Raw genomic sequence first — 26,615 nt, forward strand, 5'->3', positions numbered from 1 at the left:
ACACTTACGAAAAATATTTTCTGGCCACACGAAACACGCAAGTCAAAAACGTCTGATGCTATCTCATTCGATTACTTAGCATGGACATTTTCAGTCCATGTATACATGCATATATATGCGGACGCTTTCCTTGGGAAATTTGTTTGTCCTTGTGCCGAGTACTGCTGTGAAATTGTATATATAAAACTGCCTTGAATAATAAGCAATCTGATCAGGAACTTTAGGCAGTACCTGATTTTTTTGGCAATCGAATGATATTGAAACAATGACGCACTTTGAGTTGATCATCTTCTTGTTTTGTCTGATACATCTTCCACATCTTACGAATATTCAAATCAGATGATACATATTTCCTCTCAGAAGTATCTGATCTGCAATAGTGTGATTCGATACATTTAAAAGACTCAATGAATCGCATAACACTTTCCTTCTTTGCGGAATTTTTTCTCGAAACCCTATCACCGCCTCTATTTTCTTCTGGCATTGTACCGCTTAAAAAATATTTTTTGGCTATGTTTCGAAGTCTATGAATACCAACGCTAAGAGTTTTTGAAAAGGCCCTTTGACAAATTCTAACTTGTACGGCTTAGTATAGGTACGAACATAATACTTTGTGTACCTCTTTGTGATGTTATATGTCTTTTCTTGACCTTTAGTTTTATTGGGGTTATTGGGTCTCTTCTTCGACCAACAAGCTTCAGTGGAATGCCCTTTCTTATTGCAATTCTTGAAAAATTGTACCTTTTTCTTCGTCTTTGTGTAGAATGCTTCTGAAGGCTGAGGTTCACTCGCTTCGGTTTGCCTTCTTGCTTCGTATTCTTCTTCGATTTTTATTTTTAAATTGCCAGGACTTGGCAGAACATCTCTCGACTCAATTGCCGTTCGGAAGCTATCGGAATTTGTAGGTAAACTGTATAACATCATTATGCTTAATAACTCTTGATGCATTTTGACATCCATGTCTTTTAATTTACCTACTACATTTATAAAATTACTGATATGGTCTCTCACATCTTCTTGTGCAGTCATTTTCTTCAATACTAGTTGTTTTAATAGCGTTGCCTCTTTGCCGGCCCTGGTTTTTGATGTACAGACTTTAGTTTGTCCCATCCCTCCTTGGATGTATTACACCCTTTAATTTGTTTAAGTTCTGGTGGAGATATAAGTAAAAATAGCTCTGACCTTGCCTTTAAGCCTTCCTTTAGGAACGCATTCTTTTCTTCGGCAGTCGAAGATGCCGCTTGCGTTTTTTCACCACTAGCGTATTCCCACAAATTGTATCTTATGAGAATCGCCTGTGCTTGTAAGCACCAGGTATCGTAATTTGATTTTGTCAACGGTTCTATCCTTCAGACAGACGATTAAAAAAAAAATCTCTGCTACCACTGATAGGGTGGACTATAGCAATTAAATAAAACGTAAATAATACTTGAAATTATTGTGTTTACTTGTATATTGGGCTTCAAAACAGGTCATGTTTTCCTGCAATTGATGGCTGCAACACTGTGGCCCGGCAACATTGCAAACAATAGCAGCCACACTATGCAATATTGCAGTAATGTCCTGGCCATATAGCCAAACATGTTTTGTATAGCCACTTATGGCCGATGTTGTCCCGATGGGTTGCCGGACGATCGCTAGGCTATCGAATTCAACTGCAATATTGCACAGACAGTTCTATTGTTGTTTCATTCACTCTTTTTGTTATGGCGCAGTGTATCCTTTTCTACGCGACATGAAGTTTGCTATGAGTGAAGTGTGCCTGTTCATATACTCTGTGTTTTGCGATCAGCTACATGAGGTTAGGCTACTTCGTAAAAATTAGTACTAAGTGGTCTAACGAGACAATTACTGATTTCATTAATGAAGAACATTTACACCCTGAGTTGTAGGATATAAAAAACGGCATATACAAAGATAGGAATGCTAAAAAAGATGCATGGAATGAAATCGCTGAAAAGTTTGTTTAAGAGAAAGTCGAAGTCGCCTTTTGACATTCTAGTAAAGTTCTTGAATAATTTATTATCAAGGCTTATTTCTAGACTCAAATTGTCTACAGTTTCACGCCCATTTAAGTAAGGTCGAATCCACAATCTCTTCTTTTTCTGTTTCTTTTTTGAAGTTGTACTTCTTTAGGCGCGTTATGAAAAATTGATGAGAGTGAAATTTTACGATGCGCGCACAAAGAAGAAAGACCTGTGACACAAAATTGGGAGTGTGATATAGCGTGCGCGAGCGAGATGGGAATAAGACAATCTACAAGTAAAAAGAAATAGAATATGCATGAAGCTAACTTCACGTATATTCTATTTCTTAGCTTAGCAGCTTAACAAGAATTTTGAATGACCATGACAATTGACATCTGACAATGACATTTACCTTTTAAACAAATATAGGAGTTTTAATTATTGTTTAAAATAAAAGAGTTATTTTCATCAGCTAGTTATTTTCATTATACAAGTGCGAATTTTATATGTGCGTCTGAATTATAATCAGAAGTGATTTAAATTGAATATCTAAATCAATACCAATTAATATGATAAAATATTTGTGAAAAAACTGTGCCAACCTTCCTGAGTGCTTTAATACAATTCAGGTTAACTATCCGTATGTATTATCGAGTATTATTATTGATTAAAACTGAAACAGCGACTTTTTAGAAATATTCTACGACAATAAACATTTTAATAAGTACCTGCATCTCAAAAAAAATGACAACATTATTTAATCAAAACATGTAATTTTTCAGATTTAATCTAGCAAATATAAGGACAAGAGACAAAAAACAATTGATGAATCAGTGGAAGTGCACTAAATTGAATAAAAAAAAGACTTGTCATCTTATCGCCGTGAAACATCAAAAACTGGAGGTGGAACAAAGCCACCATCACCTTCTCCAGACACAATGGATATGCAGAGATGATACCGCAACGGTTTGAAGTAGATTTCAATGAATTTGATTGTGATGGTGTCGAGGTAGGAATGTTAACTATAAATATGATGTATGGTGATGTTCAAGGTTCAACCTTTCAAGCATAGGCATATGCTCACAACAGTACTTTATTCCCCTACAGGGTAGTTAGAGATATTGTAATACCTCAAAACATCTATGTTGCACTTGTAGTACCGAAACTCTGTCCAGCCAGAAGTGAGTCCATTCCCACTTATAATGGACAGTGGGTATAATACACCTTAATACCTGAGTGCGAACCACTCACCATGATACTTAAATTAATAGATGTTATTTATATATTTCAGGATATTACAAATAAAATCATTTTGGAAACAATTGATATCCCAAAAGCAAATAAAGCCAACAATGACAAGGTAATAAATCAGTTTTGACATAAGTTGAATACTAAAAAAGCCAAACAAAGGTGTGCACAACAGTGACAACATAACTTAACAATTTCATTATTTTGTAGGATCAAAGAAAGGTTAAAAGAAAATCATGTCGAACTGAAAAACAAGAATCCCCAAACAACTCCAAAGAAACCTATAAGGAAGACACCGGTATTATATTTAAATTATCTCTATCTCTACATAGAATAAAAGAAAGTTGCTATCCAGGTCTGTAGCATGTGCTACAAATTATATTATTAACACATTTATATAATTATATTAATATAAATGTGTTAAAAATTTTATAATATCAATTATAAAAATTTTAAGTTTTGCATGGACAGAGCTTAAATTAATATTCTCTTATTTGTTGCAGAAGCAAGTAGTAGTTTTAGTTTTGGAGAAGCCTCGTAGATGCACAACCAAGTAATGAATAATTTAAAATTACAAACCGAAATTCTGATGAAGACATTAGAGTCACTTAAAAATAAATAGTATAATGAAAAAAAAAAATAGTATAATGAAATAAAAATGTTTTAAAGATAAATAGTGTTTTATTTGTTTAATGTAAGAGAATAATAATAAATATTTATTTATTTAATTTTTCAAATGTAAACTGAACTTTATTGACTTTAATGACTCCTTTTCCAGTCTTTGATTATTTAATTGTAATTAATTAGTTGCATGCAATCAAAAACTATTTTTAATAATGCCAAAGAAATATAACTTCTTACGCGCGTACATAAGTACACGCACCCTTTTTTTTTTAAAACAACATAAGCTGCTGCGACAAGTGTAATGTCGTCAGCCATTGTTGCCGGTTTGTGTAGCCCGTTTAGGAGTCTGCATCATGGGCCATACTATTGCAGACATATTGCAACACATTGCCCAGCCATAGATTGCTCGGCCATCAGCTGCATTAAAATATTTTTGTAATGGCCTGGCAATTAGTTGCCAACAGTGCAGCCATCAATTGCAGCAAAACATGGCCCGTTTAGAAGCCCCCATATGAGAAAATATATTACATTATTATAAATGACACCGCACATCTAAAATAAAAGAACATAGTCCAAATTCAAATGCAGTGCGTCATAGTAAGGATAATTATAAGGATCATACAACACAGCCACTGATTATGTAGGTAGATCTTTGGTTTTTATATATTTGTTTTTTACTTTTGTATTTTACTTTGTTCTAAACACTACTTTTGCATGTCAATTATGTTTTTATTAGATCAGCTACAGATGCTGCATTCACTTATTAGCGATACTATATTTTGGCATAAATTATTTTGTAAAACTTGTAAACATCTTTTTGGATTATAAAGTATAATTATTATTAACTTGCCTCATGATATAATAAATAACTATATAATTATTTGATTTTGCATACGTTCTTTATTAAACTGATTACTTACGTCTGATTGTGTTTCCGTTTCTAGACCAGAATCAGCTTCATCTGTGCCTTTTAAAAGCAAACCAATTGCTTTCTTGAAAAGCACCACTGCCACTTTTTTACTTTTTCTCCAATTTCTTTATTTCATTGTTAAAATATGTGCGTAAATTTTAATTTTTTTTTACTGCTTCGTCATGAGATATTTCAAACTGCAGCCCAAAGCAGTCCATTTATCTTTTTTAGCAAACGATCCTTAAAATCAGGACTTTTGTTATCCCACAAACAAGGTTGCAAGCGAACTGCATCAATAAAGTTAATCTTTTCATTATTCCACGACAAAGACGACGCCATTTTAAAATGCAGTCACATTACACTACAAACAGAGGCTGACTACGCGCTGGACTCTTGCCGCGCGCTATCCTACTTTCACCCGACCTCTCGCTCTCCCTGCGGAAGCAAGACGGCAAGCCGCAAAACAAACAAGTGCGAATGAGATATATACAAAAATTGCTAGGAATTCCCAAGTCCATTGGATATTCGCCAATTCGTATCTGCGACATTGAGCGATATGAAAAATCTGGGGCAATTAGAAGCATTATCGCCGAAATAATTTATTGAAATTTATTGAAATTGCTCCAATAATTGCTCCAGATCGGTCCATTCGTGTCGCCGAGCAATTATTGCCCTCGTGTAAGCGCACCTTAAGTGAACAGCATCACGATCTTTCAACAAAGACACTGGCACTCAAAAGTCATTAACTGGGTATGTATTTATTAAAAATAGTGCCGCCATAACATGGGCAACAGAACGTCATCAAAGTGTTGCTTTATCTATAACAAAGACAGAATTCATGGCAGCTTGCTGTGCGACAAAAGAAGCTTTGTGGTTAAAGAGAATGTTACTAGATAGTTATACAGTCACAAGACATATTTCCTAATCTTTAAACGGAAACGCCCACGCGTGTTCTTACGGAATATGCTGACGGACTGTCTAGCTCCCAGTCTCGATTATTAGATATTAAGTTAGTCTAAGTTCGTATTAATTAAAAATAAAATTTTATTCTTTTTAAAAACGCTCTAGCGCGACCTCGCGTTTTGACTGGCGCAGCCGGTAGGATTTTCACATCCCGCGAGTATATAACTAAATTGAAAATACTCAAATCGATTTTCATAGTTCTTGAAATACCGTGGACTGTCTAATAGCAGAGTGAAAATCCTCGAATCAAATAAATAAGTCAAATAGAAGAGCATTAAAATAATATCCGGTGCAGTGTGTGATTAGTGACTCAGGAAGAATGGAATTGGGCTGGCGGTGAGTAAACCTTTTCACTTCCCGCTAAAAATTTCATTTTATTCCACATATTATATATTATTACATTATCTGATTTTGTTTCGTACCAAATCTACGAATAAAATTGTACTCAGAGTGTAATTAGATTAGGAACTGTAGTTTTAAAATTATATTGCACAAGAATAGGCAATATAATATAGATTAAATATATAGATAGATAAAACAAAATTATATTGCACAAGAATAGGCAATATAATATAGGTTAAATATAGAGATAGATAAAAAATTATATTATTAATTAGTACGGATTTATTGCAAATTCAAAATTATATAAGTAATTTAAAGAAGTGTTAGTGATTATATTGTATTCTTATATATAGAAATTAAAAATGTCAATGGAAACATTTAAATTTGTACCAAGGGAGGTTTTGTCCTTGATTCCCAAATATGATGGGACAGAAAACTAAATTTATTTATTGCAAAAAGTGAATATGTGATAAAAGAATTTAGAGTCGAAGGTAATACAGTACTCTAAGTGTCTTCTTTTTATTTTCTTCATGTTCCTCTTTTTGATGCAATCTTTTTCCCAGTAAAGATGCTATCGACGCCTTACTTGTTTCTAGAATGAAATTGAATTTGTAAATTAGTTACAATTAAAATTACCTCACATAATCAACCTACTTAGTGAACATCCGCTATCAGATCCGCTGTACTATCATTATTTTCTGCTTCTTTCAACGACATACCAGTAGAAGATGCAACTGCAACTGGATTGCGCCATGCTTTTTTGCCAAAAATTTCATCCATAATCTACCAAAAGTATATTATAAAAATGAATAATTATATAAAATATATTTCATGAATAAGAAAATTGTTTATTGGTTTTATAAAATATTCAAGTAAATGTAAAATTTATTAAAATATTGAGTAATTTGTACTAACATCGTAAAACTGCCATGTCTTTCTATTATTTCCTGACTTATTGTTATGATCCTTATATGTTTTTTTTAGGCTTCGTATTTTAGAATGACATTGCGGTCCCGTCACATGTATCCTTTTTTTTCATATCTTGGGATATTTTATTCCATACTTGTTTTTGAGAAATTTTTCCACTGTTCAGAGTTCCTTCCATAGACCTATATAATTCCAATAATAATAATACGCAGGGTGAGTTCCACCTGTATACTGAAGTTTCTCCTGTGCTAATGAAATAAAATGATATTAGAATTCAGATGTTCATTAAACCTTCAAATTCTGGAGTTTCAGAGTTGAGATCGGTTGGATTATCACTATCAAGTCGTTCTTCTCCAATAAAACTCTCTGAAGTCTCTTCATCGTATAATTCACTAGATTCTTGATCAACTTCAACAGATGCGGAGCTTCAGAATGATTAATAATTTTTCTTAACAGCTCAGTTGCAAAAAATACATCTACAAATAAAATAAATTTACCAAATATATCTATATTATTAATGATAATAAATATCGTTTACTTATTGAGTTAGGTTATGCTATCCATTATTCAGAAAAAATGTATAAATAGCTGTTGAATATAAACTAAAATCAATTGTATTAAACTTATATTGCATAATTATATTTACCTCTTCCTGCACGAGCAGCTTCAGCTTCAGAAACGATAGCTTCTACTACAATTTCTCTTTCAGAATCATATAATGTTATTTTTCTTGTCGCCATCTTTAAGCTTTGAATATCATGTTTCAAAAACAATTTCAAAAATTGCGCCGAATTATTCTCGAAGAGGTGGGCTCTTTAGATTGGTCGTTGTGAGCCTTGCGTGAGCATTAGTCATGACGTCATGAGTGACGTTTTCGCCGTGACCACAACGACCGCGGTCGGTATGTGGAATGGCTAAAGGAGAATTTTGATCGTCGTGAGCGCTTAGTGGAACGCACCATAAGTATAGAAGTGTCGCGTAGTCTGTCTGTAAGTGTCACATTATAAACTTCATGGAAACTTCTAATTTTTATATTTTAGTTTTCCTCGTGACCTAATACGATGTGGAGAATGGACATCAATCATCAGTCAACAAAGGCGAGAAGATTTTTTTAAGCCGAATAATTCAAGCGTCGTTTGTTCCGAGAATTTCTTGGAGGAAGATATGTATGTCACTTCAAAAGGCATAAAACGTCTTTGTAAAACGGCTGTTCCTAATATAGTGGTAGGTAACTCGTAAGCAAGCTAAATGAATTTGTCAAATAACGTAGTACCTTCGTCCAATTAATTATTTTTTTGTAATTCTATTTTTTACAGGATATGACTCCACAGGACCTCAAGATTGTAAGTAACTACGATGTATTGATTAGACCAGGGTAGATAATTTTTGAAACCAAAAAAAATTACAGTAGGATGAAACCCATTAGAAAAGGAGGGGAATATGATCAAAATGAAAGAAAAAATATATTACGGTCGATCTGAGGTCGGGAAGGGGTAGGGGGGGTAGTTTTAAGGGTAAAAAACGGTTTATCTCGATTTCCGGCAAAACTAAAAGTCCTATCGAAGAAAGTTAAATGGCAAAGTTGTAGGCAATAAAAAGATCTACAACTTTTGTATTTGCAGATTTTTCACATAATCTTAAAATTTAGGTGAAAAATTCAAAAAACCAAGTTTTTGGTTTTTTATTTTTATCTTTTACAAATTTCTTTTTTTTTTAACGAAATTTGGTGAAAACTTACCTTATTATGTCCCGAATACACTGTAATTTATTTGATTAAAAATATTCATTTTTTCGCTTCATTTTAATTTAATATCAAAAAAGCACCCTAATTTTCAATCGAAAATTCTGACGTCAACATATCAGCTTTTTTCAAAAAGTTTGGGGGCTTTTTGTTCGTTGAAATATCTACTTTCTGATGGCGTAAAGAAAAATATACATTACTATAGGAAATATTCTTAGAAAATGCAAAAAATTGAAAAAACCTCAAATTCGATTTTTTTAAATCATTATGTACAATTTCATCAAAAAAATGTGATTGCTGCAATTTTTTTTAGTTAAAAAGTTTATTTATTTTACTCGAATTACATTCATGTCATAGAAAATCTCACACAAAATAAATATACATGTAAATCGTACTATTGAAAAATTTATTATTTTATTTATTATTATTATTTTTTTTTTTTTCCTTCAAGAAAAGAGCGTACCTATTCTTGAAAGGCCGGCAACGCACTCGCGAGCCCTCTGGCATTGAGAGTGTCCATGGGCGGCGGTATCACTTAACATCAGGTGAGCCTCCTGCCCGTTTGCCCCCCGTTCTATAAAAAAAAAAAAATTGAATTTAGAAACTTAATTCTGATTACGCTATCTAGATTCATCTGAATCATTTACTTCCTCGTAGATTTTTTCTTCCATATTGGAGCAATTTTCAGAACCATGACAATTAGTGCATAAATTTGTGCATTTTAAATCATGTTTTCGGCAGCCACATGTTAAACTGTTACATCCAGTTTCACAGCTGCAGCAAATAGTTTTGAGCAATACTTCCGGAATTAAATCCTTTTCTGTAAATTTGGGCATAATGCCATGCTGATGTTGCTTCCAGCCCCAATCTGTTGCTGTCAATTCGTTACCCAACCAAGTTTGAAGCTGATAATATGCTCTGTAACAATGTTGTTCTGCTGCTCCTTCTGTGGGTGGGAGGTTTGCCAAAATGAAGGATGATTTAATTTTTGCCAATTGATATTTTTGAAACCTTAATTGATTCAGTGTTATTTTTTCTTTTTTACATTTATAAATAGATTTGATTAATTGTAATCCATTTTTTTTAAATATTTTCTTTACTTTCATCTTTTTTGTAAAAAACATTGGCCAAATTTGACAAATTTTTCGCGTCTAATATTGAATTAACGATACTTTTCTTTCCTTTTCCGGCAAATCCAGATGTTGTATCGCAACCAGAAAAACAATGCAGAATTGCAACAACATTTTTGAAGGATTCGTGTTTGAAACTATTAGACGTGAAAAATAGATCCTTTCCAAATGGAAACTCTCTCGGGGTACCCATGAAAGACAATATAACTGCTTGCTGCGTAATGTTTTTCTACATAGCGCAAATATTTATTAATGATCTCTTCCACCGTTTCATTTTTCTGCCAAATTACTTTGTGCAGTAAAAATCCACCGTCGACGACATGCATTATGCTGTCAGAATGCGTTGGTCAATTCACACTCACAAATAATTCGTAGAGTTGAGATTTTACATTTTTCCTGAGGCCATTTTCTGTAAAAAGTGACAATGGAAAAGGTGCAAGATCGTATTGTAAGTAAGTTTCTATCTTTTTTACTGTCGATCGTTAACGATATCCTTTAAAATAGCAATAATGGTTCGATGGCTATAATATCTTCGTTTACTTTACCGGAAGATTGAACTGTTTTGAGAGACAAGACTTTGTTTTTCCTTTTAAATTTTACACTGCCAAAATTCATTCCAACAATAGCTTGCAAAGATTTTTTTCCTTCTTCATACGCTTCATTGCAATTTACAGAATCATTGCCAATAATTCCAGAAAAAATGGACATAATGTTATCAGTCTGTGGAAAAGGATCATACCTGTTGAATTTTTTTTGTAATATTTATAATCAGCTACATCTCTTTTTATTCGATATTCCCTTGAATCAATGTGTTGCTCTGTACTTGTAAAAGAAACATTAAAAAAATCTTCCATTTCATTGCAAATTTCAACAAGTATGATCATTGTTAATACGAATTATGTTAAAACACTTTCAGACATACCACGACCATGTGTGTCCACCCCGAGTTTTCATAGATCTCATCAAAACTTGTTCGATGGTCATATCCGACCAAACTCCCGACCAAAACTTGTGAGTACGTCTAATAGTGAAGAATCCTTCGGTGAATCTAGTAAATTCATAATCATCATTTATTGTGTCTTTAAGTTTACGCATATCTTGGAGATAAAGATGGGCAGATTTTGCGTATAAAAAGTGTCCACTTGCATGAAAATAGGGAAGCATTCTTTCCACGCATTTTAAATGTAATTCCCAATTACCTGCACGTTCAGCCCGTATGAAATCTTTAACCAATGAGATCATTTGCCAGTATTGCATCCAAAGTTTTGCGGTAGGACCTTTTTTTGTACTAATTTTAGATGCTCAATCAATTTTTCTTTTATGATCTTAAAATCATCGTGATGCAAATTGTCTTCAAAATTTTCTGTTCCTAAATTCTGCAAAAATTTATCCATTAGTCCCTTTTCTGTGTCCGATAACTCCATCGATGAAAAAATTAATTCAGACAAGGCGAGCTGTACTAGAAAATGTCCTCGGATAGCTCGTGCATATGCGAGCCCGGAAAGAGCTTTGTCGGATGAATTTTCTGCATATATTTCTCAAAAAGCCTCCTTAAGTCCACTACCATCCATGATGAATCCAATCGCTCCGAGGAACGACATCATTTAATGAAATCCCCCAAGTCTTACTTGGACTGAGGATAAATTGTAGGGATCATTATTTAAATCAATACTAGCTAAGATTTCACGAGCTTTGTGGTATAGTGGTTGGTCAAACGTTACGAACACAATGTTTTGCTCTTGTTTTTGGCCTCCGCTTCTACCAACGAAGTAAAAATGGTATCATAATCACTCACAACTTTTTTTTATTTCATACACTTGTTTGTCGTCTGACTTATTGCAGATTATACAAACAGATTCTTCCATACTGGTAAACTGAAAAGACAAAATCAAATTAATAATGCCTTCAAAGTTTCATCATGAGTATAACTAAATCTGTTTGTATAAAATAAACGAAATTCCTATTTTTTTTATTCTTGTACTGATATAATGGGCTTAAATTCACCGAAGGTCACTCAGGTATATAAATTATCTTAAAACAGCTATAAATAGGCATCTACAAATATTATTTAAAGAAGATTCTACAACTTTTTAAAAATATTGTCTAAATATTTATGTCTTATTAAATATTAACTTTATTAACTTATTTGTTTGTTAATTATAGAAGTATATTTTAATTTGTAATTTTTTCGTTTATCAATAAAACATGAAATCTTACGTTTTTTGAGTGATTAAAGTGTCAATTTTAATAATTACCTCAAAATTGTACATAATGATTTAAAAAAAATTTCGAATTTGAGGTTTTTTTCAATTTATTGCATTTTCTAAGAATATTTCCTATAGTAATGTATATTTTTCTTTACACCATCAGAAAGTAGATATTTCAACGAACAAAAAGCCCCCAAACTTTTTGAAAAAAGCTGATATTTTGACGTCAGAATTTTCGATTGAAGGGTGGATTGTGGGATTGATTAGGGTGCTTTTTTGATATTAAATTAAAATGAAGCGATAAAATGAATATTTTTAATCAAAAAATTACAGTGTATTTGGGACATAATAAGGTAAGTTTTCACCAAATTTCCTTAAAAAAAAAAAGAAATTTGTAAAAGATAAAAATAAAAAACCAAAAACTTGGTTTTTTGAATTTTTCACCTAAATTTTAAGATTATGTGAAAAATCTGCAAATACAAAAGTTGTAGATCTTTTTATTGCCTACAACTTTGCCATTTAACTTTCTTCGATAGGACTTTTAGTTTTGCCGGAAATCGAGATAAACCGTTTTTTTACCGTTTTAGGGGTACCCCCTACCCCTTCCTGACCTCAGATCGTCCGTAATTTTTTTTTCCTTTCATTTTTTTTTCCGTAATTTATTGCGTGCAACTGATGGAGCCTATGAAGTCAGTATTGGAGAGTTGACTTAACCGGTGCTGGTTGATAATGCGACGGCGGATAAACGTGCGGCTCACGCAGCAGCAATGAAAGTTTGGGACAAAGCAGATCGTGCAGCTTGTCAAATCATCGTCAAGACTGATTTGTCAATTGATTCGAGTGTTATGACCCTGATCGTCGCCTGCGAGACTGCTCATCAGATGTGGACCAAACTGCACGGTATTTATGAACAACAAACTAAGCAAGCTGTTCATTCAGTGCAGACGGAGTTTTTCAGTTTTGACATGAATTTAGTGGATGATATGGCTATAGCTAAATTTGAAGGTTTGATTCTTCGTATTTAGCAGACTGCTGCATGTTCTGTTCTACAATGTTCTGATGAGAGTTGTAGCCGTTGTGAAGCGACTGTGTTCAAGAGGTCTTTCTTTTAGAGGAAAAAATGAAAAGTTCGTAGATCCACAGAATGGAAATTATTGTATGGTTTTAGAACTATTAGCTGAATTTGATCCTTTTTTAGCTCGTCATATTGAACGATTTGGCAATCAAGGATCAGGAAGTACCAGTTACTTATCAAAGACCATTTGCGATGAGTTCATTCTCTTAATGGGTGATAAAGTCTTGAAACAGATTAGAGATGAGATAAGAAAGGCGAAATATTTTTCCCTCATTGATTCAACACCAGATGTAACGTGATGTTTTAGATTCAGGTAAACCCTGTGAAAGATTTCTCAAGTTTTTGCCGTCAGTGGGACATAAAGCTGAAGAAATGTTTTCTGCCATTACTTCCGAACTCGAAATACTGGTTATAAATATTGAAGACAGCCGAGGACAATCATATGATAATGCCGCAAATATGTCTGGCATGTACAATGGCTTGCAAGCAAAAATTCGTGACCAAGCCCCTTTCGCTTTTTTGTGCCATGTTCTGCCCATTCTTTGAATTTAGTGGCAACTGCTGAATCGTCTACAGAAGCGTGTTGCTTTTTCATGTTGCTACAGGAAATCTACTTTTTTTTGTGAACTCCACACAACGCTGGCAAAAGTTATTGACTGAAATCGGAAAAGGAAAAAGTGTTAAAAGGGTAAATCTGATACGTTGGTCAGCTACAGCATGTTATGTATCCTATGTAAAAGTTTAAAAGAATCTTGGTCCGAAGTTCTTAAAACTTTGCAATCAATCAACGATGACTGTACCGAAAAGCCTGTAACGCGACAGAAAGCGGCGGGAATACTTTTAAATTTAGATAAACTGGAAACGGCGGTAATGGTTGTTGTATGGGATGTTTTTTTAGAGAAAATAAACAAAGTGAATGTTCAAATTCAGACTTCTAACATAGATTTGATTACCGTTGCTGATCTTTACGAATCACTTCGTAAGTTTTTTATAGCTGAACGAGAGAATTTCAAGTACTTCGAAGAAAAGGCGATCGAGTTAAGTGTATCGAAAGAATATACAAGAGAGATGAAAAAAAGACAACCAAAAAGAAAAAAAAGATTTGATGAGACACCAGATAAGGATATTGGAATAGCTGCGAGTGATCACTTCAGGGTTAATACGTTTCTCGTTGTCATAGATAGACTCATATCCGAGTTAGCAAAACGGCAAGAGGCTTATCAAAGATTTAACGAAAAATTTTCATTTCTTACCAAAATGAATGAGTTGTTACCATCAGTTCTGACAGAAAAAGCCAGTTTTTTACAAAAAATGTATCCTAATGATTTAGAAACAGACTTAGGGTGAGATCTATAGAGCGGACTTAGACTTTGCTCTGACTTAACTATCGAGTTAAGACACAGTCGGTATTTATAGAGCAAACTGCGAATCTCTCCTAGTGTTGACTTAGCTTAATCTCAAGTCCACGAAATCGACGACTTACCCAAAACTTTGACTATAAGCCTAACAAAAATAATGGCCTAAAATTTGCTTTACCATCATATCTTTTACTGGACTTTTTATTTTTGTCGGTTTTTAATGAATGGTGTTGCCATTTTGTATCGGAGTTCCATAGACTTTGGCAATAATAGAATTTGAATTCAACGAAATTATAAATGATCTTTATAAATACCTATGCAATGCATGAAATAAAATAATTACACATTATTATGGTATCTATTGTTGTTTATTTACATTATTTATATAAGTGTTCAACCCCATTTTTGAGAGATCTTATAAATAACTGATGTGATATCGAATCTGTCACCTGGCAGCACTGGCATATGTTGACAACAAAATTCAAACTACATAATATAACCAAACCAACTTCGTCTCTCGCCAATCGCTTCACATCCGTTGACCGTTATTTTCGATTACCTGAATCTTCTACCTTTTATTACCTGACGACCTTGCTTGATCAACGGATTTTGTACCTGCTTAAACGACTGACCACGGCTATTCTCACTCAGACCGGACTCGCTCACCAAAAAATGGATAAAAAAAAACAGAAGCCTTACTCGGAATATGAGAGGCAACTGCTTGTACAGTTGGTTCAGTCAAAGATTGGCATTCTAGAGAACAGGAAGACGGACGCCGTTTACCAAAAAATGAAACACGAGGCTTGGGAAGAATTAGCAATAGAATTTAATAACTCTAACGTGTCACATACTGTAAGTAATCCACCAACATACACTAGCTATAAATATCAATATGCTGTACGATAATTACAAAGATAGATATATAACTAGAGTATAGTTAGGTACAAGGATAGAATGAGCCAAAGCCAAAGCAATGCTTAATGTAACCTTGGTGGTAAATTTTGGTTTGATAAAATTTTCATGTTTGTCATATGAACTTTTATATTTCAGTACAATTTTTTTTCGATTTTAGGCTGATTCTAAACAATTAAAAAAGATGTGGCAAAATATGAAGGCAAAAGCTAGGGATGCCAAAATCCTTGAAGCCCAAAGGAAGAGGACAGGAGGAGGACCACATATAATGCCGTCAATAGATGTACCAATAGACTGTGACACATTAACTACAGTAGAAGGTAAGATCATTTCCCAAAGATATAATTCCTCATCATTTTCAACCAACTCACATCCCCTTCTAAACATAGGCCTCTCCCAAAGTATGTGACAACACTCTGTTCTCACCCCTACCAGACTTCTGGACAGGTATATTAGTTGACCTGCATGTTATCTTATTCTAACCAATAAAAGACATACCTATGTGATAACTTATTAGACTGTTTACTTTTCTAGCTGGTACTGGCTATGACAATGACGGTGAAAGCTGGAGACCAAAGAGGGCAAGAGTGTCCCGTATAGAGGCCATACTTGAATCTGTAAATCAGCCGGGAACAAGCCAGGACTGGACTGATGAAGCTGGGTTGACGGAAACCAGTGTTGAGGTCACCACTAAAAGTGAACCCTCTCAGCTATCAGCTACACAATCAGCGATCAGAAAAAATAAACCTTCATTTGAGGATATTAAAAAAAAATTGCTGTGGCAAGAGTTGGACAACAACAAAAAAAATTTTGAGATAGAAGTGGAACACATGAAACTAAAAAATCAGTTAGAAATAGAATTTCTTCGACAAAAATATAAATTAGAACTAGAAATTTTACAGTTTAAAAAAGAATCTGAAAATAAATGATTAAAATGAAACAATTTTTGTTTTGATTTTCTTTATTACCAAACCAACCTAGTTAAATTGTGCAATCACAGATTGCCGGAATGCTAGACCTGTAGTAGATCTTTCATTTTTTCTGTGTTCTTCAACTTCTGGTGTTTGATCAGCAAGATCACCATCGTCATAAACATCCCCTCTCTGTATACCTATATTATGTAATACAGCACAAGCTATAATTATGTTGCTGGTATTTGTCAATTTTGATCGTAGTCCTCTCTGCAAACATGGAAATGTATTTTTCCACACTCCGAAAAACCTTCAACAATATTCCTAGTTCTCATTTGAGAATAATTATAATTATTGTCAGCTCTTGTTTGTGGATTTAAAAGTGGTGTTAACATGAAGTTCAGTGCTGGATAACCGCTGTCACCTACTAAAACTCCTTCTAGTTCACCATTTAGCAGTCTTGCATACGCCTGGATGTTTCTAAATATCCTGCTGTCGTGTGAACTTCCAGGCCACCTAGTCACTATATCAAATATTTCCAGATCAGGCCCTATTATAGCTTGCACATTTACAGAAAAATACCCTTTTCTATTCCTGTATGCTTCAGAGTGGGTGATACCTCTGGGTCTATTAATTTTAATGTGGGTACAGTCAATAGCTCCGATTATATTATTTAGGCCATGGTGCGTATTAGATCTTCCTAATTCTTCAAACTTCCTTTTGACTGTGGTCATATTTCTTGGAAAATTCACAAATCTAGGAAGTAATTTACTCAACTCTGCGGATACTTTATTTATAATTAAGCACACTGAAGATTGGCTTATGCTGTTCAAATCACCACACACCATCTGTAATTTCAAGGAATAATTATTAGTTACATATATGTTATGCTTCTGAAAGTCAGAAGTCAAATGTGTTTAACCAGTGTGTCCTGCCAATGATGATGTATGGTGAAGAAACATCACTGACACTGGTTAAGCTAGCAATGGGGAGAGCTATGCTTGGTATTTCTCTGAAGGATCAAATTAGAAATGAGGTGATCCGTCAGAAAACAAAGGATACGAATATAGCTGTCTGTAAGGTGAAGTGGCAATGACAATTTGTCCGATAGTGACCTAGAACAAGCAAAAATAGCATGGGACGCATTCTGGCCCACTGGACTGACAATCTGAAAAAGGTACTGTCTATATCAAATCGAAAAACAATGACAAACAACCTGAAAACATCCAGTTCCATAAAACCTTAATGCAATAAGTATTTGCAATTGCGGTAGAATTGGCAATCCTCTGTTATTAAAAGGTTGTAAGTTTGTAATTATCAGTGGCAGGATCACATTTAGTACCGTGTGTTTAAAAAAACGGTACCGTCTTTTAAATTCATTCTCACTGTACAGCTCGAAAGGATTTTGGTTGTATTCGTTCCGAACATATAGCTTAGGCATACGGGGATTCATATCGGCTGCAGTTCCTAACCTTTCAATGTTTTCTATTGAAGTTAGAACTCTCTCTATATTCTCCATTGTCACTTTCGATATTGAAAATTCGTATCAAAGCCAAAACACAAAACGTTACAGTCCTTCAGGAAAGCGTAGGTCTTAAGTAGGTATACGGGATCGGTACAGGTCCAAGTCACAAAGCCAGTCGTTGTTTTAATAAAGATTAAATATTTATATGCTCCATCAAACAGAAACAGAGAAGTGAAAAAGCGGTTGAAACCTTTGAATTGTTGATACAAGTTCTCTGTTGCTGTTGCCAAAGCAATGCGATCCGTTCTACTTAACAAAATTATTGCCATCTTTAAATTAATACATTTTCTAAAGGTTACTCGTAAATTTCTAGTTATTGCAATAATAAAATAAATAAATACATAAATAACAATAAATTGAAGATATATGTGTACCGTTTTAGATGTTAATTAAGTGAGGGCCAGCGGCGAATACCAAAAAAAACCAAAATGTGTTGAATTACTTTAATTAATTATTACTGATAATTGATATTATTTTGTGCCGTCACATGTCAACGCCTTAATTTCAACACCAGTTTCATGAACGAGCTGGAACGCTATTGTGACAAGTCGAGCTTTTAAGTTAGCAGTCATACCTTTTATTAAAAAGTACCCAATAGGTACTTTCCATGTGGTATTGATGCCCACCAATAGAAACACTAGAGCATCAGTGGCTTTATCGGAATTGTCTGATATAAAATCAAATCCGTAGTCTACGTATCCGTAATGCCTTTGGGTACTAGAGTTGTATTCGGTAAATTCTTTTTTTTTCATTTCATCCATTATCAAAGAGCAATAGATTGTTTTGCCAGTATTACTGTCAACTCTCAATCTCAGTGCATTTAGTGCCTCGTTTGTGAAGCCTGGACGACCGTTAATATTATACCATTTTGACAATGTACGCGGCGCTGGTAAACAGGTTCCGAATGTTTTTCTTACATAACGGTAGGCTTTAGGTGAATAATAATTTAATGTAAGTGCAAAACATCTTAATTCAGGAGAATACTTTAACTCTGGGTAATTTTCCAGTTTTGCTTTTTATAATTTGCCTTTTTATTAGTTCGGTCTCTTCCACGCCTATGGCTTCCAAAATTCTTCTATTTTCTTTATCTATTAAAGATTTTTTGATTAACTCATCAAGTATTTCTTTTAAACTAGCAACTTTCTTTTTTAAATATCGTGTTTTCGACTGAAGTCTTTTAATTTGTTTGTTTTTTTGAACTATTATTCTTCTCAATTCACGTTTTCTTGGTGTTTCTTGGTCCAATTTATAACAAGAAACATTAGTACTTGTAGTAGGTGAAACATGATTTGTTGATAACTCAGAGCGAAAAGTTGATGAGTGAGGTGGTGAACTAGCCGAGGTTTCAGTCTCAAATCTCATTTTTTTCGCTGGTTGGCAATCGGTTGGTTTTTCGAAGTCAGCCTACAAAATAACATATAAAATAACATTACTACAGTCCGTGAGGCGTAAGTTGAGCTTTGTATCTATGTGACTGCACACGGATAGTGTAGAATTGCAGTCGACTTGAAGCGCGCGCATCCTGTGCTTAGTTTGAACCCCTGTTTCTGTGTTTGAACCGGTTTTTACTGGTGTTTGATACTCAGTCTGAAAGGCGATGCGTCCCGCTCCAATAACATGTCTCTATCAATCTTAAACACGGTTACAAAATTAGTTGCGCTTCAATAACAAATCGCGCCATACTTTGTTAACGCGACAACAAGTTTGTAATACTAAATCAGTGTTTCAATCTTGTACTGTCATACTTATATGACGAACGCGTTATTGAGCTGCAAATTAATTTTGTTATTGTGTTTAAGTTTGAAGGAGACAAGGTATAATGCTTTTGGCGATCACTTACACAAATGTAAAGCGGACTATAGTATTATAAATGTGAAAGTACGAATTTTTATTTGTGTTTGTTTCTCTTTCACGCTTAACGGCTTGACCGATTTCGATGAAATTTGGGGGGTGTAGGGAACAAGCACTACTAACACAGACTATGATTTATCCCGGAAATGTGTAAGGTCCCCAAGGGATAGTCAAAAAATTGTTACAATCCAAAATCCGCCCAGACGAATTGGCAAGTAGAAGTGTTAAGGAGTTATAGTTGAGAATTGATCACTAATTGATTGAGGGTCTTGAAATTAAATAAACTGCAATAATAACACGTGCGAATCGTATGACACTTTTATTTTAACTAAGTAAGAGTAGTGGACTGTATATACATATTTGGACATGCCGCCCACCAAAGGACGCAGTCCTTTAAAAGAAATAACATAAAAGAAAAAATAAACACTTAACAAAATTACAAACTATAGTTCAATACAATTGTTTCACGAAAGACACAATAGTATGCATCAGACATTGTTTTTCATCATATTTAAATGGCTTATTGACTATTGTACATAAAAATAAGACAAACCGCCCACCGTAATATGTCTGCATACATAGTTGGATATAGCATTACACAACAATTCACATGTTATAGTCTATTAATATATGTATATTATAGCGTAGTATAGTAAGTACACAGGTATCTAACACAGTATGTAATAATTTTTAAAAACATACATAACAGGTAAGTATTACATAGTTTGTATATTTTGTTTATTACATATTTCCAAATAAGGTTTTTGTTAACAATAGTAAGTTGATATATAAATTGATTTTCACTTTTAAATGACTAATGAACATTTATAATAATAAAGTAACAATTAAAAATAGACTAATTATTTAGTTAAAATGCATATTTTTGATACAGGTCTTTTGAGCGTTCCGCTTCTACATTTGATCGATACTACCCGGGTCACATTGTCGGGACCGATATGCTTTTTAACTATTCTACCCATAATCCAGTTACCAGGAGGAACATTATCCTCCTGTATAACAGCTACATCATCAATTTCCGGTTCTAAGTTATTTTTAACATTCCATTTGTACCTATTGTTTAGAATTACAAGATATTCTTTAGACCATCGGTTCCAGAAGTCAGTGACCATTTTTTGTGTTAACCGCCAACGATCGCGATAACTGATGTCTACATAAGCATGACTTTGGTCAGCTACATTAAGCACAGGTTCGCCGATCAAAAAATGTCCAGGCGTCAGTGGGAGAGGATCATTAGGGTTGTCACTTAAGACAGTCAGAGGTCGTGAGTTAAGGCAGGCTTCTATTTGAGTCAGCATAGTTGTGAGCTCCTCGTAAGTTAGAGTGGTATCGCCAATAACCTTTTTAAGGTGTGTTTTTGTGCTACGTACGCCAGCCTCCCACAAACCTCCAAAATTAGGAGCGTGTGGGGGTATGAAATGCCATGTAGTACGCTCTAATGTTAACATTTCTGCTATTTCACTAGGCACTGAAGATTTGGCACTGTTAAACATTGTCGTTAATTGTTTTTCTGCTCCTACAAAGTTTGTGCCATTGTCACTATAGATATCTTGACAGTGGCCTCGTCTTGCTGTAAACCTTCTAAAAGCGGCGATGAATGCCTTCGAAGTCATGTCTGTGACAGCCTCCAAGTGTATAGCGCGTGTGGCCATGCAAATAAACAAGCAAATATATCCTTTAAAGGACTTTGCTCCTCTACCTGGGGAGAATCTGATGTTAATAGGTCCAGCATAGTCCACACCGACCGACTTAAATGGTCTATTGGGAGTTACACGCACCTCTGGTAATTGACCCATTAACTGTGATGATTTACGTTTCGAATATCTAATGCAAGTCACACACTCACGGTAACATTTCTTTGTTTGATCTTTAGCTCGTAGTATCCAGTATTTTGTTCTCAAATAATTTATCATCAGTTGTGGTCCTCCATGCATTGTTTTCTGATGAGCATCCATAATTATAAGTCTGCTAAGATAGTTTTTAGCAGGTAAAATTATAGGATGCTGTGTGTCGTACTCCACGTGTGACTGTTGTATTCTTCCGCTGACTCTTAGAATCCCATTTTCATCGATAATGGGCGTAAGACTTCGCAGTTTACTCTTTTTAGAAACATATCCCAGAGTCTTTAATTGTTTCATTTCATCCTTAAATTCAAACCCTTGAACTTGTTTAATGCAAATATCTAAGGATTCATTAATTTCTTTTGTTGAAATATAACTTGTATAACACCGACGCTTATCTTTAGTTGATTTTAAATTTAGCCATCTTCTACAGTATGAAATAACTCTCAATAACTTATTTAAATTAGAAAACTTAGACCATATAAATTCTTCTTCGGATGTACATAAAGCAGTTAAAGATTTAATCTTCTCTTCTTCTTGTGTATCTTCGATGTCGACCATACTCAAATTTACATCTAATAAAGATAGCCAGGCGGGTCCATTCCACCATAGCAAGTGATTTGATAGATCTAAAGCTTGTAGACCTCTTGACGCACAGTCGGCCGGGTTCATCTCAGAAGTAACGTGTCCCCATTGTTCGTAATTTAAAATATTTAGTATATCAGATACACGGTTACTTACGAACGTGTTCCAGCGACTAGGTCCTCCCCTTAGCCATGCCAGGACTATGGTTGAATCAGTCCATGCATGTAAGTATTCGTTAGATATGTTTAACACTTGTGATATTTCAGAAATTAGCTTGGCCGCCAACACAGCACCACATAATTCCAGTCGAGGTATTGAAATCTGTTTCGTAATTGGTGCAACCTTAGTTTTGGCTGATATTAAATTCACATAAACCTCATTGCCTTCAATGACTCGCATGTATACTGCTGCACCATATGCTGTCTGTGAAGCATCTGCAAAGACATGTAACTCTGCTTTAGATGTGGAAGAATAACGTAGCCACCTCGGTATATTAATGCATTTAATATGTATCAAATTTTCTCTAAATTGTAACCATTCCTTCAGTAAATCTCCTGTTATAGTGCTGTCCCAATCTAATCCAGTTAGCCATAACTTCTGGATTATTAACTTTGCTATAACAACAACAGGGGCTATCCATCCCAAAGGGTCATACAGTTTTGCTACTTCTGAGAGAATCTGCCGTTTAGTTATAGGTTCTTTTACTATAGGCACATTTAGAGTATATTCGAATTTGTCTATGTCTCTATTCCAACTCACTCCTAATACCTTAACTAGGTTATTTACCTTCAGAGGCAGTTCATGATCATCTCGTTTATTTTCACCAATATATTTTAGCACATTTTTACTATTACTGCTCCACTTTTGGAGCTCAAAACCTCCTAAATTCATTAATTTACTCATGTCATTATATATATTAATAGCATCAGCAACTGTCTCACATGACGTCATTAAATCATCGACGTAATAATCACGTTTAGTTATATGAGCAGCAACAGGGAACTTCGATTGTTCATCATCAGCTAATCTCTGGAGTGACTTCACAGCGAGATAAGGCGCACATGCTGTCCCAAATGTTAATCTTAAAAGTTTGTAATGTTTTATTGGCTCACTCGGATTAAATCTCCATAGAACTCTTTGGTAATTTGTATCATCTTCTGACACCCTCACCATTCTATACATTTTAATTATATCTGCAGTAAGGCAAATCTTATAAAGCCTCCATCTCACCAATATGTGGCGCAAATCTTGCTGCAACTTAGGACCAATATGTAAATCATCATTTAAAGAAACATTATTAACTCCTTTGCACGAAGCGTCAAAGACTATACGAAGTTTTGTCGTCTCCTTATCTTCGCGAAGTACCGCGTGGTGCGGGAGATAGACTGCAGTGGGACTATCAATTTCTGCATGTATAATTTCAACCATATGATTTAAATTTATATATTCGTTTATGACCTTGTGGTATTCTTCTTTAAGTTTCTGGTTTTTTAATAATTTTCTTTCTAATATTTCAAACCTCTTGGCAGCAATTTCTTTAAGATTTCCTTGCCTACATTGTGGATTTCCAGTCTTGAATGGTAGTTTAACCACAAATCTTCCTTCTTCATCTCTTATAGTTGTACTGTCATAAAAATGTTCACAAAATTCCTCTTCTTTTGATAGTCTCTTCTCTATAGTATTTGGTTCATTCTCGATTTCCCAAAATTTCTTGAGCATCTCGTCATCTTTAAGTTGAACATGCAAACTTGCAACATTTGTGTCCGAAGAACCTGTTTCTTGAGGCAGCTTTCCTGATAGCACCCAACCTAGGCATGTTCTCTGTGCTAGTAAGTTGCCCCTAGGATGTTTGATTATACCATCTAAAATAATGTTACTGTATACGTCTGCTCCCAAAAGAATGTCAATTTTTCCAGGTGTTTTGAAGGCTGAGTCAGCCAACTCTAAAGTTTCTAGGTCTGACCATTCAGGAGCACTAAGTTTAGTAGTAGGCAGAAGTGTTGTTACTGAACGCAATACATATGCATTCACTCGTATTATTGTCTTAGGATCGTGGCGAGATTTCACCTTAAGTGAAACCATGTATTTGATTCTCATTTGCCCCTCTCCCACACCTGACACCCAACCACTTACTGATCGGCGCGTAAGATTAAGCAATTGTACTGTAGCTTCAGTTATAAACGATGCTTGCGACCCTTGGTCTAACAATGCTCTAATAATATGTTTGCAACCATTCCTACTCTCTACTAATACCTCAGCAGTAGCTAATAGGACACTATTTTGACAATTTTCCTTGGAAAAGTTAGTTACAAAGTGTACATCGTTTGTTATAGTATTAAGCTTACCTTTAGTTTGCTCAGTCATGGTACCTGTCGACGTGGATTCCCCTTCACTCGTAGTCACCGTGTTTCGATCTCTCTCGTAGTGTAGCAATGAATGATGACGACGCCCACATTTTCTGCAACACGTTGGCTGGCGACATCTGATTACTGAATGTGATGGGGCAAGACAATTAAAACATAATTTATTCTGCTGGACGAACTCTTGCTTTTCTTTTGTAGACATGTCTACGAATTCTTTACAATAATATATGTAGTGTTCACCACTGCATAACACACATTTGACTTCCTGCTTTTTCACATCATTGTGTATACCTGAATGAAAGGACTTAGGTTTAGCAATAGGTGTAGCAACAGGCTTAGGGTATGGTGATTTCACTCTGTGACTGTCTATCATTTCTAACGATCGAAATCTAGCTTCTAGAAAATCCCGCAGTTCTGCCCAAGTAGGTAATTCGGTATTACTCAAACTAAGTTGTTGTTCCCATCTCTTTATCGATTCATTGTCCATCTTTGATATTACTAAATAATTAATAATCATATCCCAAGTGTCGGTTTTCACACCGAGATTTTGCAACGTTTTTAAGCATACCGACGTAGTGTCTACTAATTGTTTGATTGAACTCGATGTCTCCGTACTTATAACCTTCTGTGAAAATAATGTTCTTAAAATTGCATAGCAATTCAACCGTTTATTATTATATCGTTTCACTAACTGGTTCCATGCCTCATCGTAGTTTGCGTCCGTAGTCGAAAAGTTGCGTATTAATAGTTCTGGGTCACCCGATAAATTACTTTTTAGATAATGTAGTTTTTGCACCGGCGTTAAAGACTTATTGTTATGAATCAAGGAGCAAAATAAGTCATAAAAAGTTGTCCATTCTTCATATTTACCTCCAAACTTCGGTATTTGTATTGACGGTAATTTAATATCATTTAATGACCTCTGTTCGTCGCCACCCGCTATTGAGGTATGTGATAAAGGAGACTGTTTGGTTAAGTTTTGAAAGTCCTCCTTCATAGTGGACTTGTACTGAATATATAGCTCATCAAAAATATCACTAAAGTTTCCTTTAAAATAGCTACTTTCCTTTTCTTCATCTTTAGATATTTTTAAAATTAAACTTTTGTGTCCTTCCTTAAAGTCCCGCCATAATTGTTCTAACACTTCTAATCGAGTTTCTATATATGATATTTTTATTCTGTCTTTCGGTGATTTCCTATAATTCTTTTCTGCACTTCTTAATGTCTCCAACAACTTAAATTGATACTCAAAAAGACCCTCCATCGTACACTATGACTTTGAGCGTAGTTCGTAATTATCCGATTACTCAGACCCACTGAAAAAACTGAACACAGCCCAACGTAATAGTACTTCACAGTATGGTGTGTATATAACGTAATTTATTTCGTTTTTATAGGTTAATTTCACTTTTATAATGTTATTATAACACTGTAATGAAACACTGATCACACAAAAATCCTTCCAACTATTCCTTATCGCTTAGGAATGTGAGCATCTATTGTTCTCACTGTTCGCCAACTATTGAACAATAGCGATGTTATCCGGTTCGATTTTGGACCATATGTTAAGGAGTTATAGTTGAGAATTGATCACTAATTGATTGAGGGTCTTGAAATTAAATAAACTGCAATAATAACACGTGCGAATCGTATGACACTTTTATTTTAACTAAGTAAGAGTAGTGGACTGTATATACATATTTGGACAAGAAGGTTAGTTTAAAATAACAATCATAAAGATCTATTTGCTTCGTATGTTGACAGAATAAATTTCTGAAAACCGTTATATTTTAAGGTATACATTGAATTAAAGAATAGGTATACATTGGTGTTGGAAAAGCAATTAATCGTTTTTTAGTTACTCCAGTGGATGTTCAAAACTATATGGAATACATAATACGTTATTACAGATCCCTACATGTTTGCATCGAAACTAGATATAACTTACATTTGGTAATTTCAAAGTAGGTGTTGCTGATTCCTTTAATTTTCTTTTGTTGTTAGCCAGCAACAAGAAACATGACGTATCAAAATGATCGGAGCAAACTTTACTTGTACGTTTGGGTAGCCATGTTCTGTGATTTTCACAAGCTTTTATCCATTGTTGTCGACGGATA

At 34.5% G+C, this 26,615-nt stretch overlaps 3 long non-coding RNA genes and 1 pseudogene across 4 annotated transcripts; 1 reads left to right on the forward strand and 3 right to left on the reverse strand.

Annotated features, from left to right (window-relative positions):
* Positions 1–6,570: 6,570 nt before the first annotated feature.
* On the reverse strand, positions 6,571–7,772 carry LOC125061347. Of its 2 annotated transcripts, none has more exons than XR_007119035.1 (2): positions 6,970–7,772; positions 6,571–6,646 (listed from the first exon to the last, which is right to left on the reverse strand). It is a non-coding gene; the product is annotated as an uncharacterized LOC125061347 (long non-coding RNA). The 2 variants fall into 2 exon arrangements; XR_007119034.1 differs by having other exon boundaries at positions 6,571–6,837.
* A 5,839-nt stretch (positions 7,773–13,611) lies between these two features.
* On the forward strand, positions 13,612–15,579 carry LOC125061346. The gene is made up of 2 exons (XR_007119033.1): positions 13,612–15,344; positions 15,543–15,579. It is a non-coding gene; the product is annotated as an uncharacterized LOC125061346 (long non-coding RNA).
* A 210-nt stretch (positions 15,580–15,789) lies between these two features.
* On the reverse strand, positions 15,790–18,998 carry LOC125061550 (annotated as a pseudogene).
* Positions 18,999–19,209: 211 nt separating this feature from the next.
* On the reverse strand, positions 19,210–26,612 carry LOC125061348. The gene is made up of 2 exons (XR_007119036.1): positions 26,447–26,612; positions 19,210–19,244 (listed from the first exon to the last, which is right to left on the reverse strand). It is a non-coding gene; the product is annotated as an uncharacterized LOC125061348 (long non-coding RNA).
* Positions 26,613–26,615: the final 3 nt, after the last annotated feature.

This window comes from Pieris napi, chromosome 23 (genome assembly GCF_905475465.1).
Source record: "Pieris napi chromosome 23, ilPieNapi1.2, whole genome shotgun sequence".
Taxonomy (NCBI): Eukaryota; Metazoa; Arthropoda; class Insecta; order Lepidoptera; family Pieridae; genus Pieris; species Pieris napi.